At 37.4% G+C, this 16,921-nt stretch overlaps 1 protein-coding gene and 1 pseudogene across 3 annotated transcripts in view; one reads left to right on the top strand and one right to left on the bottom strand.

The window, feature by feature from the left end:
• The window catches only part of GALK2 (galactokinase 2), a 171,689-nt gene that overhangs the window by 88,806 nt on the left and 65,962 nt on the right, over positions 1 to 16,921 (bottom strand). The gene's annotated exons all lie outside the window — the stretch shown is intronic.
• LOC136333908 (large ribosomal subunit protein eL37 pseudogene) lies at positions 1,088 to 14,545 on the top strand (annotated as a pseudogene).

Here is a 16,921-nt window from a genome sequence, read left to right on the forward strand (position 1 = left end):
ATGAGGTAGGTTTTTATTACTAAATGTACTGTATAATAAAGAAACTGAAGCATAGAAAGGTCAAGTAAATTCTCAAAGATCATTCAGCTAGTAAGTAGCAGAGGCAGGATTTTAACCCAGAGTCCCGGATCTATGTGTTTTGTTTTGTTTTGTTTTTTATCAAAATACTATTCTTTATCCCCAAGGGGAGCAGAGTGTTCGGGGTAAAACAAAAATCCAAAATTCAGGAGCTCCAAAAAGCCTTCTCTGCATACTTTTATCTCTCATATAATTAGCTCTCAAACAATTCAATCGCTTTAATGTTTAAACTCCAAAAGAAAGAAAGAAAGAGAGAGAGAGAGAGAGAGAGAGAGAGAGAGAGAGAGAGAAAGGAAAAGAAAGAAAGAAAGAAAGAAAGAAAGAAAGAAAGAAAGAAAGAAAGAAAGAAAGAAAGAAAAGAAAGAAAGAAAGAAAGAAAAGAAAGAAGGAAGGAAGGAAGGAAGGAAGGAAGGAAGGAAGGAAGGAAGGAAGGAAGGAAGGAAGGAAGGAAGGAAAGAAGGAAGGAAGGAAGGAAGGGGGAAGGAAGGAAGGAAGGAAGGAAGGAAGGAAGGAAGGAAGGAAGGAAGGAAGGAAGGAAGGGAAAGAAAGAAAGAAAGAAAGAAAGAAAGAAAGAAAGAAAGAAAGAAAGAAAGAAAGAAAGAAAGAAAGAAAGAGCGAGCAAAGGAGAAAGGACAGCAATCACATACCAAGGTAACTATAATTAGGGAAGGAAGGGAGAGAGAACACACAAAAAAAGTGTGGGAAGACATCAGGAGGCAGAAGCCTGGCCAGATTCATGGACTCAGACAAGAAATAGGACCCAAATCACTGTTACTAAATACCAAAGGGGCCTCCAACGCCTGTGGTAAAGGCTGATGTCGCTCCCTTGGCTGGCAGACCATTTATTTTGGCTCTGACCTTTGAGAAATGTTAAATAATAATGATAATAATGGATGGGAGGCAAGCCTGTAATCTCTGTGGTCTGGCAAGTGTGTCCTGGAACTGAAGTCCCCTCCCATGGTCAGAGAGACACTCTGCACCCCGGGCGGGGGGTGGGGGGGGTTTCTTCATGCAGTTTTGGGCAGCACAGTCCTGCCCCACCCTGGAGGTCCTAACTACAGGAAATCTAACTGTTAAGGAATCTGGACTCTCAGTGACAAGGTAAAGAAGAGGGAGGCATTAGATAATTAACTACTACTTCCCCCCAGCATGATCGTAATTGTTAAAATTAACACCTCTTAATTTTCCCAGTATTACTTCAATTATACAGAAATGAATTGAAACCAGAGAGAAAAAATTAACTCCCATGAAATATAATCTAAAATCATGATCATGAATCACGATCTAAAATCAACTAAATTCATAATTTGGTGCACACACATCTGCTTGGGAAAAGGGGATCTACAGGTGTAATATTCAATTTGCAAAGATTTTGGCATGTGGGAAGAATCTTCAGGGTCAGGAAATGGTAGAGACTATTAAAAGAGCTGTTACAAGAGAAATAAATTGATCTTACTGTTGTGCTCCAATGTTATAATGAGCATCTACTAAAGATCATTGTAAGAAATAGTCACACAGCCTGACCAGGCAGTGGCGCAGTGGATAGAGCACTGGACTGGGACGTGGAAGACTCAGGTTTAAAACCCCGAGGTCGCCCACTTAAGCATAGGCTCATCTGGCTTGAGCGTGGGCTCACCAGCTTAGCGCGGGGTTGTTGACTTGAGTATGGAATTATAGCCATGACTCCATGGTCACTGGCTTAAGCCCAAAGGTCACTAGCTAGAAGCCCAAGGTCACTGGCTTGAGCAAGGGGTCACTCACTCTGCTACAGTCCCCAGTCAAGGCACATATGAGAAAGCAGTCAATGAATAACTTAGGAGCCGCAACAAAGAATTGATGCTTCTCATCTCTCTCCCTTCCTGTCTGTCCCTCTCTCAGTCATGGAGAAAAAAAAAAAAAGAAGCCATCTGAAGAACTGGAACAATTCCTCTATTCTGAACACAAGACCTATATAATTTACTATATTTTCCTTTTTACCTTGGCTTCAAAGAATATCAGAAAGTAAAATTAAACACTACATTAAATAACAGTTAATGTGTTGTCATCCTTCTTTTCTTTGCTCTGCTTTTCTATTTCTAATTTGCTAACCTTATTAAAAAAATATTCCTGGTCAGGCAATTCCAACAATTTTTTCAAAAGGAAGTAAATATGGACTTGGCACAAAAAAAAGTAAAAATGAGACATAACAGGTGTCAGGTGGATCGCTCATGATCACGAGCAATGACAGTCTAATCCAAAAAGAAGAAACACGAACTGAGAACACTTGTATTTTAGGGGGAAAAAAAGTCTGATTACAATCTCTTTCTCTAGATTTTAAATTCTTGTTGAGTACAACATGTAGTCATTCTTAAGACTCCCCCACTTATAAATGTTATATAAATACTATGTTCAGTAAAAGACTAAGGGGGAAATAGAAACAACATTGGAAATGATATTATATCAACACTCTTCTGGATGTAAATATAGAAACGCTAGACAATGGTGTAGAAAACTATGGGCAGAAGGTTTCAAAGGAAGGGTAAATAATTGTAATGGAACAGGAACTAACCTAAACCAGGAGATGTGCCCAACTGGTAAGACAGTTTGTTACAGACACTTCCACATTACACAATGCCAACATGTGGAACACGAGACAGTAATGTCTAAAGGAGGTGGTAGGAGAGAAGGGGAGAAAAAGAGAATGATCATCTCCAAGAGATACCTGTAAGAATGGGCCCTGGTTGCTTTGCGAGGTGGATAATGAGCTCTCTGCTACTGGACCAAATGGGAGCAGCCACATCAGCCCCGTCTTGAGCACCTGTGCCTCAGACAGCAGCTCTGTTCACTTTCCCTCTTCACTTCATGAGTCTTTTCTCCATTTGTTTTGGGATGATATATTACTTATTTCTACAGCTGAGGTTTTAGCTCTTCAAACCATTCGGAAATACTCTATGTTTTTATTGTTAATAATAAAATGATTATTTTAAATAAAGAGATTTCCTAAGTTCTATGAGAAATTCTAGCTAATTATTGAACCTAGAAGGGGGTTGTGGGAACTCCCATATTTATAGCTGGTTGGTCAGAGTACAGGTGACAATCTGGGTCTTATAACTTACATCCGAAGTGAGGCAGTCCTGCAGGACTAAGTCCTTACCTTATTAGCTTTAATGCTAACTCCAAGTAGGATTTGAATTGAATTGAATTGATATGAACTGAACTGAACTGAATTGTAGGACACCCAGTTGGTATATGGAGAGTGGAAGAGTTGGTTGCTGTTGGGAAAAAAAAATCTACACATTTGGTGACAAAAGGGTTAGAAGTAAAAATAGTTTATACCACCTCTCTTCTTCTAGGATCACAGTCACTACCCCAAGTTCCCTGAAGCTACTACATTATTTATAAAACTCAGTGTAATGGAGTTTTATGAGATGTATGTAGCCACCCCTCCCCATCTCTACCATTTTCTGGGGGCAGGGTTCCCTGCCCCTCCTTCTCTCTCTCCCCACCCAATTATTACAAGGTTATATAGCAACATAGCTTTAAAATGCCCTACTCAGAGTTGCGCAGCGGAAGCGTGCTGGGCCCATAAAATGCCCTATTCACACACTGTAATCCCTCATCTTCCAAAACAAAAGCACAGTTAATAGATCCAGGGATAAGTTTGCTACTAACAAACTAACTGGGTTCCCTTCTAGATTCCCTTCTCTAAGGGAATCTTCCCAATGAGGAAAAACAGAGTCCATCTGGGAGTATCTAGATCTGTTCCACATGATCTTAGAAGCTGTCGGCAGTCATGTTTTTGCCATGGAGATCAGAGAAGTAGAGGAGGCTGGCGTGAAGACAGAGAAGAATGAAACAGATGGGCAACAAGAGAGCAAGGTCAGGGACAGGGCAGACCTAACACCACTTAGGCTTCTGTCCACTTCTGAAACCCAGCTACAGCCACAATCTCAGACTGCAAAATGGCCACAAATCCTCCCCTCCCTGTTTCCGTTCTCTTGCAATGTGACTTTGGAGCTTCTCCCATGAAAGGGTGCAATCCATTTCTCTACTTCTTGAACTAGGGACATAACTCATTTTGGTCAATGGGATATGTGGCAAATATGACACAAAGAGAGACTTAAAAAGCACCTGTGCACTGGAGCTTGCCCTATTGCTGCTTTTGGAAGCCCGAGACTTCCATCTGAACAAGACTGGGCTGGCCTGGTGTATGATGAGGGCCATGTGGCCCAACACCCCATCGTTCCTCATCCCAGCTGACAACTAGCCAACCCAGAAGTGCAGCTAACCAGCAGCTGAGAGCAGATGTGTGAACAAGTCCAGCCAAGACAAGTAAAAGCACTATCAAGCTGAATTGAGTCCAAATGGTTGTTGTTTTAAGCCACTATGTTTTGAAAGGGTTTATTACACAGCAAAGTCTGATACACTCACCTTTATATTCCAGAACATAGCCCTAAGAGTCTTAATAACTCACATTTGCATTAAAAATATTTTATATTCACAAAATTAAAAAGTATTCAAACAATTTTGAATATTTTTTCCAATGTGTCAAAAAATATATGGAACTATTCACGCAATTGTATTTCATCCTTTCCTAGACTACATCTCCTCTGTTGCTTATCAATTTTCAATTTTTAGTATATATGTGCTGCCAAAATAAGTAACCCATTGCCCTTTCATAAAAATAAATTATGATCTGAACTCTGCTTATTTCTTCCACCCTAAGCTCCTGCTGCTTTTATCACACAATCCACGCTCCTTTAAAGTAAACTAATTTTAGTTTTCTGAATATCTCATACTTTTTATGCCTCTGTCTTTGCAAATGCTGTTCCACCTGAAGTCATTCGACAAACATTTACTGAGTGTTGACTGTGGGCAAGGAACTGTTATAGGTTCTGGTTACGCAGCAGAGGGAGGGATGAGACCAAAATTTTATCCTCATCTCACCTTCATAATTGTGGCTAATTGCTCTTTCACTCAGACTAAATTCAAGCAGCAACTCCTCTGGGAAATTTTCATGGACCCCTAGAACTGAATAACATACTCTAACTCTCTGCTCTATCAAAGCACTTATCAGTATAACACAGTGGTTAAAGCATATGTTTCCTCCTCTGCAAAATGAGAGTTATAATTATACGCACTTCACTGAGTCGTAAGGACTTTAAAAACCTACTATATATTGAGTGCACAATAAATGTCGGCTATAATTGGCCAATCAGGACTCAGTATCCCATACCACCTCAGTCTGGAATGTTCTTTGTCTAAAATCTCTGCTTAAATGTCACCTTATCAGACAGACTTTCCTTCACCTCCCTAAAATATATTAATGTGCCCTGCCACTCTCCATCTCATACTTGGCTTTGTTTTTCTTCAAGGTTTCACCACCTTATGTTAGTTTTTCATTTCTTTTCTGTCTCCCCCCACCCCAATCAAATGTAAGCTCCATGAGAGAAAGCACTTTTAAGTGACTACTCTATCCCCAGTGCCTGGCCCAAAATAGTCTATAAAATGTTGCTAACTAGATCAATGTATAGATTAAATGTAGTTTTCCTGGAACTGTAATATTTTTAAAAGGTACAAAATTTTATTTTCATCACAATAATCAGGTGGCAATGAGTCCCATCTTTGGTTGTTAAGTTTATGGATGAGTTTCAATTTAATTTCTTAGAATACTTTTAAACTCCACAGTATTCTATAATGAGAATACATTGCTTTTATAATAAGAAACATAACTTTCATAGAATCTCTAATTATTCCTGATGAAATCAGGAAAAACCTGGAGTTATTAAAAACATTCTTTCACTAATTTAAGATGGTATGCTGTGCTTCCCACTTCTATTTATGGCTCTAGGAAACTACAGCTCACAAACTAGCCCTCAAGACTAAAACTCACACTATTTGAGTGAGTTTGTATTCTCACTGCCATTACTTTCAGTCAATACTTATAAATTTTAATTATAACACTTCAACTAGAAAATATTTAATTGATCTTAAAGTTTGGGTCAACAAGCAAAAACTCTTACTTTAGTACTTTATAACAGCTAAATAATATCTACTTCCTTTCTCCAGTGGAGAGAAAACTAAGAAGCAGAAAATAAAACTAAGAGAGCATGAGACTTGACACAAGTATGAAGAATAAAATTAGATATAAGAAGATGTTTCCACATTCATCAAGAGAGATTTGCACCTTTAGAAATACCTCCATTTTTGGTAGCCAATTACTGGTAGGTATTAATAATTTAGTTGCCTATTTTGCTCCCTGAACACCTCTCATTGTAACAACTCCTTCCCTTGAGAATAAAAGAAGCAGGGGATAGCCTGACCAGTTGGTGACTCAGTGGATAGAGCATTGAACTGGGATGCAGAGCACCCAGGTTCGAGACCCCAAGGTCGCCAGCTTGAGCACAGGTTCATCTGGTTTGAGCAAAGCTCACCAGCTTGGACCTAAGGTCACTGGCTTGAACAAGGGATCACTCGATCTGCTGTAGTCCCCGGTCAAGACACATATGAGAAAGCAATCAATGAATAACTAAAGTGCCACAATGAAAAATTGATGCTTCTCATCTCTCTCCCTTCCTGTCTGTCTGTCCCTATCTATCCCTCTCTCTGACTCTCTCTCTCTCTCTCTCTCTCTCTCTCTCTCTCTGAAAAAAAAAAAGCAGGGGATAAAATTTAAAAGAGTCAAGTTGGTACCCAAGTGGGACAGACTTTGCTCTTGCCATTATTATGACACTATACTAATTCACATGCTTGGATTAGTGGGACATGCTTTTATATAAGTATATGACAGACAAAGCCCATTAACAACTTGGAGGAACCCAGGACTTGGCACCAATGCCTGGAACTAGGAATATAGTCACACTTTTAACAACCAGTGTGGAACAGACTCCCATCTACTCAAAATGGACATCAGCCATAGGACATGAAAGAGAGATATTGGTGAATCAGCTCTACTTAGAACATAGCAATCCTTCAATAAAAGTGAATAAATAAATAAATCATCTGGATTCTACAAATTGTAAAACTGATAAAATCTCAAGTAGTTATACTAGTAAAAGCCCAAATAATTATTTACCTATCACCAGCAAATCACCACATTGCAAATGAGATCATTTCTTTTTTCTTAATTCACTTAGGCACCAGACTGCACACTGGGAATCCAAGGATTAAAAAAGGGATAGTCTCTGTGATTTAAGACCTCACTGTAATCTAGAGGAAAACATCTTTGCAATACAAAGTAAGAAACACCATAGAAAGTTAGAGGTTATAACGTGGTCCCATAGGCCAGGTAGCATTAATCAAAGGGGCAGGGGCTGTGGGTACGGGGCAAAAGGGGTGTAACCCATCAAATGGTTTTACAACTACAGATTTAACCCACGCCTGCAGATGGCCATTTCACAAAAGCCTGACAATCACATGGTACTGAGTGAGCAAACACGTGTGAATGGTTCAGAAGCCAACAACACAGCTACCTATCTGCCTTCTATAGATGAGGCATCAACCTCACAAGCAAAGGACAGCTCTGTTTCACTTCCTTTCCTATATTGTACCAACTGGATGACTAGAGACACTTAAAATATCAAATGACCACCCTGACTTCTATCAACACCACCCACCTGGGAAGCAAAAAAGGTCAACGCACACAAGAATACACGCACATGACAGGCAGCGTCTGCCCATGTCAGGCCACTCTTAAGTCCACCTGTTCTCTGCAGAAGCTCTGGCTTCAGTCCAACATTTATCTAGATGAGCTGCCAGTATCATTTTTACAGTTAGATATACTACTGATCAACCTTTTTTTAACCTAACATAAAGCTTTAAAAAATTAAGCTGTGTAGCATAAACCCCTTAAAAGATTACAATAATTAGAGATACAGAGACATGTAAATATTTGTTAGTCAAACCAAATTCGTGTTGACTGGTATTTTCTCTGGAGCCTGACCATGTCATTACGCTGAAATGTGATATATACAAACCCTGAGTGACTGCAAGTGAAATAATGTGACCCTATATACACAGTGACAGTTTAAAATTACATTTGCTTGGGTTATTTTTATGTTAGACATCTCAGTTTATTCTAAGCTTAGTACATTTTGTTTCCTAAACAAAACAATGAAAGAGAACATAAAAAGACTTAAACAGCAGTATGACAATGAAGGATTTCTTAACAAAGCTGAGGATTTGTGATTTTTAAGCCGTCAGTATTTTTTATTCATTCAACAAATATGCATTGAGTGTTATATTCATTAAAACATATAAAAGAAGGTTGACTAAATATGTTACAGTATTTATTTGCACTTTTAATTTTTAATTTTTTTATTTTTTTAATTTTATTTATTCATTTTAGAGAGGAGAGAGAAAGAGAGAGAGAGAGAGAGAGAGAGAAGAGAGAGAGAGACAGGGGGGAGGAGCTGGAAGCATCAACTCCCATATGTGCCTTGACCAGGCAAGCCCAGGGTTTCGAACGGGTGACCTCAGCATTTCCAGGTCGACGCTTTATCCACTGCGCCACCACAGGTCAGGCCTATTTGCACTTTTAAAGTACTGTTTAAACTATCTTTTAAATGCCCTTTATAAAAAAGGGACTCTATACCACATACCTAAACTAAGGCCTTCTTTTGAATGGACAGCATATCTACTGTCTCTATGTATTAGTATATTTTTTATCTTTTCACAATATACACAAATACTGAATCATTATGTTGTATACCTGAAGCTAATATAATGTGATATGTCAGTTCTATCTCAATAAAAAACAAACTAAAAAGTTTTAAATGTAATAGAATGAACAGAAATCATGTGATATGACTCACTGAGAAGGGCATCACCTCTATGGTATTGCTGGGGGCAAAACAGTTCATCTCAATCTAATAATAAGGCAACCATCCTGAAAAATCCAAATTGAAAAAAGTTGACCCCCCAAAATTGATACAGACTCTTCAAAATGTTACTGTCTTGAAAGATAAAACACTAGGGAACTGTTCTAGAACAAGGGAGGCTAAAGAAACACAAAAATTAAATGCAATGATTGTATCAGAAAAAAGAGAAAAAGAAAAAACAGGAAAAGTTATAAAGAACATTATTATTGGGGCAACTGGGAAATTTTAATATGGACTTCATATTAGATAATAGCACTGTATCAAAAATGTCTGCAATTAACTCTCAAATGGTTCAGGGGGAAAAAAGTAGAAAAAAACCCATTTGTGGTATAATATTTACAAGGATCTAGGTAAAAGACATATTATGCATGTTCATGGACTAAACTAAATTGGCACTTTTTTGATACATTTGAAATATTCTTATAATAAAACGTTATAAAAAAACTTTTAAGTGAGAAGTTAACAATCTATCTAATTTTGTGTGTGATATTTAACATTGTTGTCAATGAATAACAATGTGTATCAGATTTTTTACAATGTTATTCCCAAAAAAACCTGAAGCACAAAAACGAAAATCTCTAAATATAAAGGCATCTTGCATTAAAACATGTTCCTGTGAACATGTTTTACATTTTAAATTTTTTTCTGATAACTTGTTTGCTTTATCATGAAATTTTCTTTTCTTAAGCATAATAACTTTGAGAAATTAAAATGTTTGTAATTAAAATATATTTGTCATGAAAATAAACATGAATACAACTTAAATTATATAAATAAAAAGGAAGATTTTCATTTCTTTACAGTGTAGGGTTGTTTACAGCATGTAAAATTTACATTTAAATTTTTTTATTTTAAATTCTACTGATTGCTTAAATTTTTACATGTATTTTGCAGAGCAATAACACAATTTTATCAGAAGAAAAAACATTAATAAGATATTCTCTGATGCTCTTGTAACCACAGGAGTCATGACCAATTTTAACTTCCCTGTAACTTACTTAAATTATAGGCAATGCAGGCTTTGGTGACCACACATAAAGTTCCACAGGGCCCTGCTTCCAGTTGATTTAAATAAACACAATCAAAATTAACAACTTGTTAATAGCCCAGAATGTCTTCTTATGTGGGATGTTACCCAAGATCTTTGAAAGAATTATATTTTATTTGCATGCTTACAATAATTAAATCAACATATTGGTCAAAGAGTAACCTGGGTGGCACTCATTAAAATCTATCATTTGAAAGTGATACACAAAAAAGCCAACCTACTTTTATGTTGTCCTTACTAAGATCATATTGGTGCTGACACAAAGCAGAGCACCAAGTATTAACAGCACACAACCTGAGTTTCAAGAAGATAAATTTAAAGAACTTTCCCTATTCATTATAAGAAACAAAATGGAATGGGATTCCCCAGGCCTGCTTCCACTATTGCTCTGAAGAAGTTATGCTACTCCATGGGAAATAACTTAATCACAGGGTAAATTACTTTAACATGTTGAATTGCCAATATGACAGTTGAATAGTCTACTTATGTGAAACAAAACCTTAGCATATGTTAACTTTGCCAGTCAGATGCCCAGAAAACAAATCCTTTCTTCTCTGAAAAGATGTATTCTTTAAAAGATTTGTTTCTGAAGAAATTAAAAAAGAGAAACAATAGGAATTTTGGCTTTCACGTTACTCATTTTTAGTCATGTATTGTGGGATCTCTTAGCATATAACAGTGAAATGATAACCAGAGAAATGCAATGAAGTTGCAAAATAAGGGTAAAAAGCATAAATTATAGTGAACCAAACAACATAATAGGATTTGATGATCAAAACTTGAGGTAACTAGCAGTATTTGCAACACTTCACTCTAACCGGTATCAAAAGTCTGGGACTTTCTTAGGCCGGCTCCAATAGCTTCACAATCCAGTGTTTTATAGCAAAGGAGGATCTTTAAAATACTAAGCAATAACTTGACTGGCAAACTCAATAGGTACAGTATTTCCTCTTTAATTTGGGGTTCTTTTTCCCTTGAATGTGAAGGCTGTAGTCTAAAAATGACTATCTATGATTCTCTAGACAGAATAAGGCAAATGTACTCCTGGTCCCATGAGTTCTGTTCCAACTGGAATGCCCATTAAAAACAAACAAACAAAAAAAAAAAAACTGGAAAGAAGACAAGACAAAACCAAGTTTGAAATCCACTAGAAGATCCCAATCCAGAAACACAGAAGGCTGCCCTTGAGAAGTGCCTACTGCCTCTACTTTCACCTGACCTTCACACGCCCCTGAAGGAGCAGAGAAGCACACCTGCTAGGGCCCTGGGGATCCCATGTACTGTGGCCCTCTGCACCTACAGGTAACTCCTTATTGGCAGAGGCCCCAAGACTGAATCCACGGAGTGTTATCAATCTCCTCGGGAGGAAAATTTCACAAACCAGCAAAGTTGACTTCATACAAAGAAGAAAGGTTGAAAATAACTACTGGTTTAATGTTTAATAATATACTTCAATTTAAATGTCACTCTCTACATCCTCACGTTATTGCTACCCACAGCACTACTCCATTTTACCAACAATTGGTAATCATTTTAATTGATAATTTTTTCTCTTCCTCACTTCTCTTACTTGAACTCTTAACCTAAAGTAGTCTTTGTCACTCTTAATCACTTCACCTAAAGGAGCCTTTCTACAAGTCTCTATCCATCATTGTTCGTCGACTTCATTAAATTTATAGAAATTAACCCTACATGAAAGTATCTTGCCATTTATTTGTTTCTTGTATCTGTGTCTTCCTTCTAGACTATGAGCTCTTTGGCTACCTTGTGGCTCTATCACCAATTCTAGAGCAGTGCCTGGTTCAATAAATATTACTTAATAAAAGAATAAAAAGTGAGTTTCTTGCTACTATTCTAATCCATTTGGTATCACTGAATCTCAGAGTTAGGACAGTAAAAAGGCTTCCAGTGAAACTAACCTAATAATTTTCCAGTGATGCAGAATTCGCCACCTACAGACAAAAATCTATCTTTTGTTAACTAGAATGAACATTATGAAAATTATGGATTGATATTACCATTACTATCATCATTATTATAATGTGATGATGACTATAATGATCATTACCACTTATTGTTACGTAGGCCCTGTACTTCATATGCATTTCTAATCTTCACAACAGATTTTCCTTGGTCATTCATTTTGGGGATATCTGGATGAAATTTTATTAAATTATTTTTATATGCCTATTTATTCATTACCTACTGGCTTCACTAAAATGTTTCATAAATATGCCATTTTTTAGTCTCACTCCAAGTATTTTCAGGAGGATTTGACCGCAGTCTCTTGCTTTTATAATCATCAAAGATCTTAGAATAACTGAGTTGGAAAAAAGTGCAAAGATACTTGCTAAAATGCATCCTGACTCCAAAATATGAATACTTATACATTTTTCAATGTGCTTTTAAGAGTGTGAGCTACTAAAAATTAAATAGTAGATAATACTCAAAAGAGAAAATAAAAATTATGTCCATAGAAACTAATTCTAAAAATTAAATTTGAGAAATAGGAAAACTTGATAAAAAAAATGAGATTTTCTTCTGAGTTTTTATTAGAATATTCAAGTATAGTAAACACAATCACTTCAAGGTGTGTGGGTGTTTGCAAATTAGGTCAATGTACATAAATTTGAATGGCAGGAAATACACAGTGTAGCTCTGAAATACTTCACAGTGATTTACAGTGTATCAGAATATTTCTTTGGAGCCATGGGAAGCTGGATTTCACTTTCAGTTCTCACCCTCACTGTTTTTGTTGTCCTTTTGTTTTTTTCTCTTTTTTTACTTATTCATTTATTTTAATTAAAACTATGAGCATTCTGCCCAGAAGTAAAAATGTGTGTGGTCAACTTAAGAACCCAGTATCTCCATCTAGTGGGCATTGAGATTAGAAAGCTTATTTTATTCAATAAGTTCCTAATTTCCAAGTTTATTAAGCAAAGTCATTATGAGAAAGGCAGAAAAAAGAAAAGCAGCAGGGATTTTCCTGAGGATGGAACTGTCAATCAGCAATACCAGAAAAGTCATGTTACATCATTACATTATAAGAAGTACTAAATCCCCAGTGTTCCAAATACAGTGGTACCTTGAGATACGAGCAGACCAACATACAAATTTTTTAAGATATGAGCTGCAACTTGGTTCGTATTTTTGTTGGTGATCCGAGCGAAATTCCGAGATATGAGTCATGATTTGGGAAGCTGCCGCTAGTTTTTGTGCTTTCATTTTACGTAAAAAAAAAGTGCAGTTTTAGTTTTGTTTAAAGTAAAGAAAATGCAGTTTTAGTTAACATTTATTTTTTTTTTGTAGTTAACATTTAGTGTTAAGAAAGTGCAGTTTTAGTTGACGTGTCTACAGTGCCTGTATCCCTTCCTCCCTCCCTCCTCCTCCACCACCTCCGTCAGCCGCACTCGTCTGTCTCCAAGGTAAGAATACAGTACTAAATAGCACTTTTTTCTTTTATTTCATATATTTTGTTTTGCATTGGTAAATATACATGTGTATTTCTTAATTAAAAACATCTTTTTTCATAATTTAGGATGGTTTGGGGATGTTTCACAGGGCTGGAACGGATTATCTATTTCAATTATTTTAAATGGGAGAAATTTGTTTGATATACAAGTTGACTGACTTACGGGCTCAGTTACAGAACGAATTAAACTCATATCTCAAGGTACCACTGTATTGCTAAAGTTTGGATATAGCATTCCAATGTCTTTTTTTTTTATCATTAATGTCACTAAGATGTAGAATCTTAAAAAATCCATTAGAAGATTTAGAGATCAGATAAGCATGAGTTTAATTATAAGGCAACTCTTCATAAAATGATAGCCTTAAGGATTCCTTTATCCATTAGACAACAGAATGTCAGTGTGAGAAGAGGCCTCAAAGACTTAGTAGTCTAAATTCCCTTATTTTACTAGTTGATGAACAGACCTGGAGAGCCTTCCCTTCAGTTATAAAACTGGAGAACAGCAGCATCAGAATTCAGACCCAGGTCTGTTTTTTAGTCCCATACTCCTCTGAGTAAAACTAAATGCAATCTCCTAGGAGAAGACTATTCTTTCTTTGAAACAAAGTATTCATTTATGTTCTTCTTTAATTCATCCAAATGTAATATTAATATTTGACAGTAATGACTGTTTTGCAGATGATGATGATGACAATTCACTAATTCAATCCAAACTAATTACCTCCTTTATGCTAGGCATTGTAAAGGTCCTCACAAGAAAGTGATACACTCTTTGATCTCAGCTGCAGAAGCCAGACAACCAAGGGAACATCCCTGTTCAGAAAGTGCCACAACGAGGCATATACACTCTGCTGCCACTGTGGTGCAAATGCACCACCTTCAGAAGACCACCTGCAGCAGTTGTGGCTACCCTGCCAAGTGGAAGAGGGAAGTGTTCACCGGAGTGCCAAGGCCAAACGATGAAACACCATCAGGACTGGTCACATGAGGCACCTAAAAATTGTATACCACAGATTCAGGCATGAATTCCATGAAGGAACAACACCTAACCCCAAGAAGGCAGCTGTTGAGGCATCCAGTTCAGCCTAAAGATCTCAATAATAAGCTGCTCAATAAGTGTTCTGGTTTAAAAAAAAAAAAGTGGTACAATCATCTCTTTCTCAGACTGGCTGCATTTCTTTTATTCTTAACAGATTTAAATGTCCTTCAAGATTACATGGGCATCTCCACTGTCGATTACTTCTGCCCCCCCCCCCAAGCCCTGAAGGACTGAAGGCACCTGAGCCCCTCCACCCAAGGCCTGTGCCCTCTAGTTTTGTTGTGCTACTGCTGCGGCTGCTGTTGTTTGGGCCTTTCTAGACCAAAAGGGGAAGTAGAAGCAATATTAACATGTTATGAAAGTGAAATTTGCCATATATTTTCTATATAACATAAAATCCAAATAAATATTCCTGTGGCTAGGCTCCAAGAAGCCTCTCAGAGGCAAGATTCTGCTCTAAGGAACTGGCAGTCAGAATTTCCTTTACAGAGTTAAGTGGCCTGGTAAATGGGTCATTATAATTTTTTTAAATTTCTCCTAGTGCTAAACAGATGCTAGGTTATTATTATTAAAAAGTATATATCTTACTGCACAAAACTATTAGCAAATGTTTCTGCTTATAATACATGTCAGTCGCAATTTTAGTTCCTCTGAGTGTCTAAAAATATAAGGTCAAACGTGTGGTAGACCAGAAAGCCCCAGGTCTATTTAATGAAGCAAGTGGCTTATTCCTGAGAAATTCTTTTTAAAAAAAAATATTCCTGAATCTGTCAGGCTATTTAGTGTGAAGTACTTTACTTCAAAGTGAATGAAAGGGTGTAGAATATTTTCAATTCAAGGAGGATAAAATTTAAAGTAAATACAATTAATGATCCCATCCTATGTTTGTTTAAATATGACTAAAGTTACTTTTGCTTCAGGAATATTAGTTTAAAATAAGTCAAACAAAATATTGGTTTAAAAGGGGTGGATATTTGCAACATATTATATATATATATATATATATATATTAATGCTTAATAGCTATTGAGTAATAAAATGATAAATAAATAATACAGCAGAAAATGAGCTGATTAGATATACAATGAAGTCCAAAAAATACAAGTGACTGATAAAAGACATAGAAAAGATTTTTAAACTATCTAATAATCAAAGATAAGCCCTTGACAACATCCATCAGACTGGAAAAGATTTTAAAAATTGATAAGAGTGTCAGTAAGGCTGTGGGGAAATGGAGTCTCATGCAATGTTATTCCATACTTGTTGGTAAAGTCTTCCTAGATAACAATCTGACAATGATTTTCAAAAGTTACGAATCAGAAACAAAGTGAGGATGTCACCTCTCACTACTGCTTTTCTTTTTCTTTAATTTTAACTTTTACTTATTGATTTTAGTGAAAGACAAAGGGAGAGAGAGAGAGAGAGACAGGAACATGGAGCTGTTCCTGCATGTGCCCTGACCGGGACCACACCTGCAACCTCTGTGCTTCGGGATGAGGCTCTAACCAACCAAGCCCTATGGCCAGGGCTCACTACTGCTTTTCACATCATACTAGAAGTCTTAGTTAGTACAATAAGACAAGAAAAAGAAACAAAAAATATACATATTGGGATGGAAAAAAATAGAACCGGCCTTTTTTTTTTTCATTTTTCTGAAGCTGGAAACAGGGAGAGACAGTCAGACAGACTCCCGCATGCGCCCGACCGGGATCCACCCGGCACGCCCACCATGGGGCGACGCTCTGCCCACCAGGGGCGATGCTCTGCCCACCAGGGGGCGATGCTCTGCCCACCAGGGGGCGATGCTCTGCCCCTCCGGGGCGTCGCCATGTTGCGACCAGAGCTACTCTAGCGCCTGATGCAGCGGCCACAGAGCCATCCCCAGCGCCCGGGCCATCTTTGCTCCAATGGAGCCTTGGCTGCGGGAGGGGAAGAGAGAGAGAGGAAAGCGCGGCGGAGGGGTGGAGAAGCAAATGGGTGCTTCTCCTGTGTGCCCTGGCCGGGAATCGAACCCGGGTCCTCCGCACACTAGGCCGACGCTCTACCGCTGAGCCAACCGGCCAGGGCTAATAGAACTGTCTTTGTTCACAGAGGACATGATCATTTATGTAGAAAATTCAAAAAAATCAAAAACTAAGAGACATGGACAAGCGTGTGGTGGTTACGGGGGCGGGGGGAGGGGCACAAAAAAAACTAGATAGAAGGTGACGGAGGACAATCTGACTTTGGGTGATGGGTATGCAACAGAATTGAATGACAAGATAACCTGGACATGTTTTCTTTGAATATATGTACCCTGATTTATTGATGTCACCCCATTAAAATAAAAATTTATTTATAAAAAATAAATAAATAAATAAAATTCAAGCATAAGCTCAAAATATTTTTTAAAAAAATCAAAAAAATTCCTGGAATTAACAAGCAAT

The sequence above is a fragment of the Saccopteryx bilineata genome, chromosome 4, assembly GCF_036850765.1.
Source record: "Saccopteryx bilineata isolate mSacBil1 chromosome 4, mSacBil1_pri_phased_curated, whole genome shotgun sequence".
Classification (NCBI taxonomy): Eukaryota; Metazoa; Chordata; class Mammalia; order Chiroptera; family Emballonuridae; genus Saccopteryx; species Saccopteryx bilineata.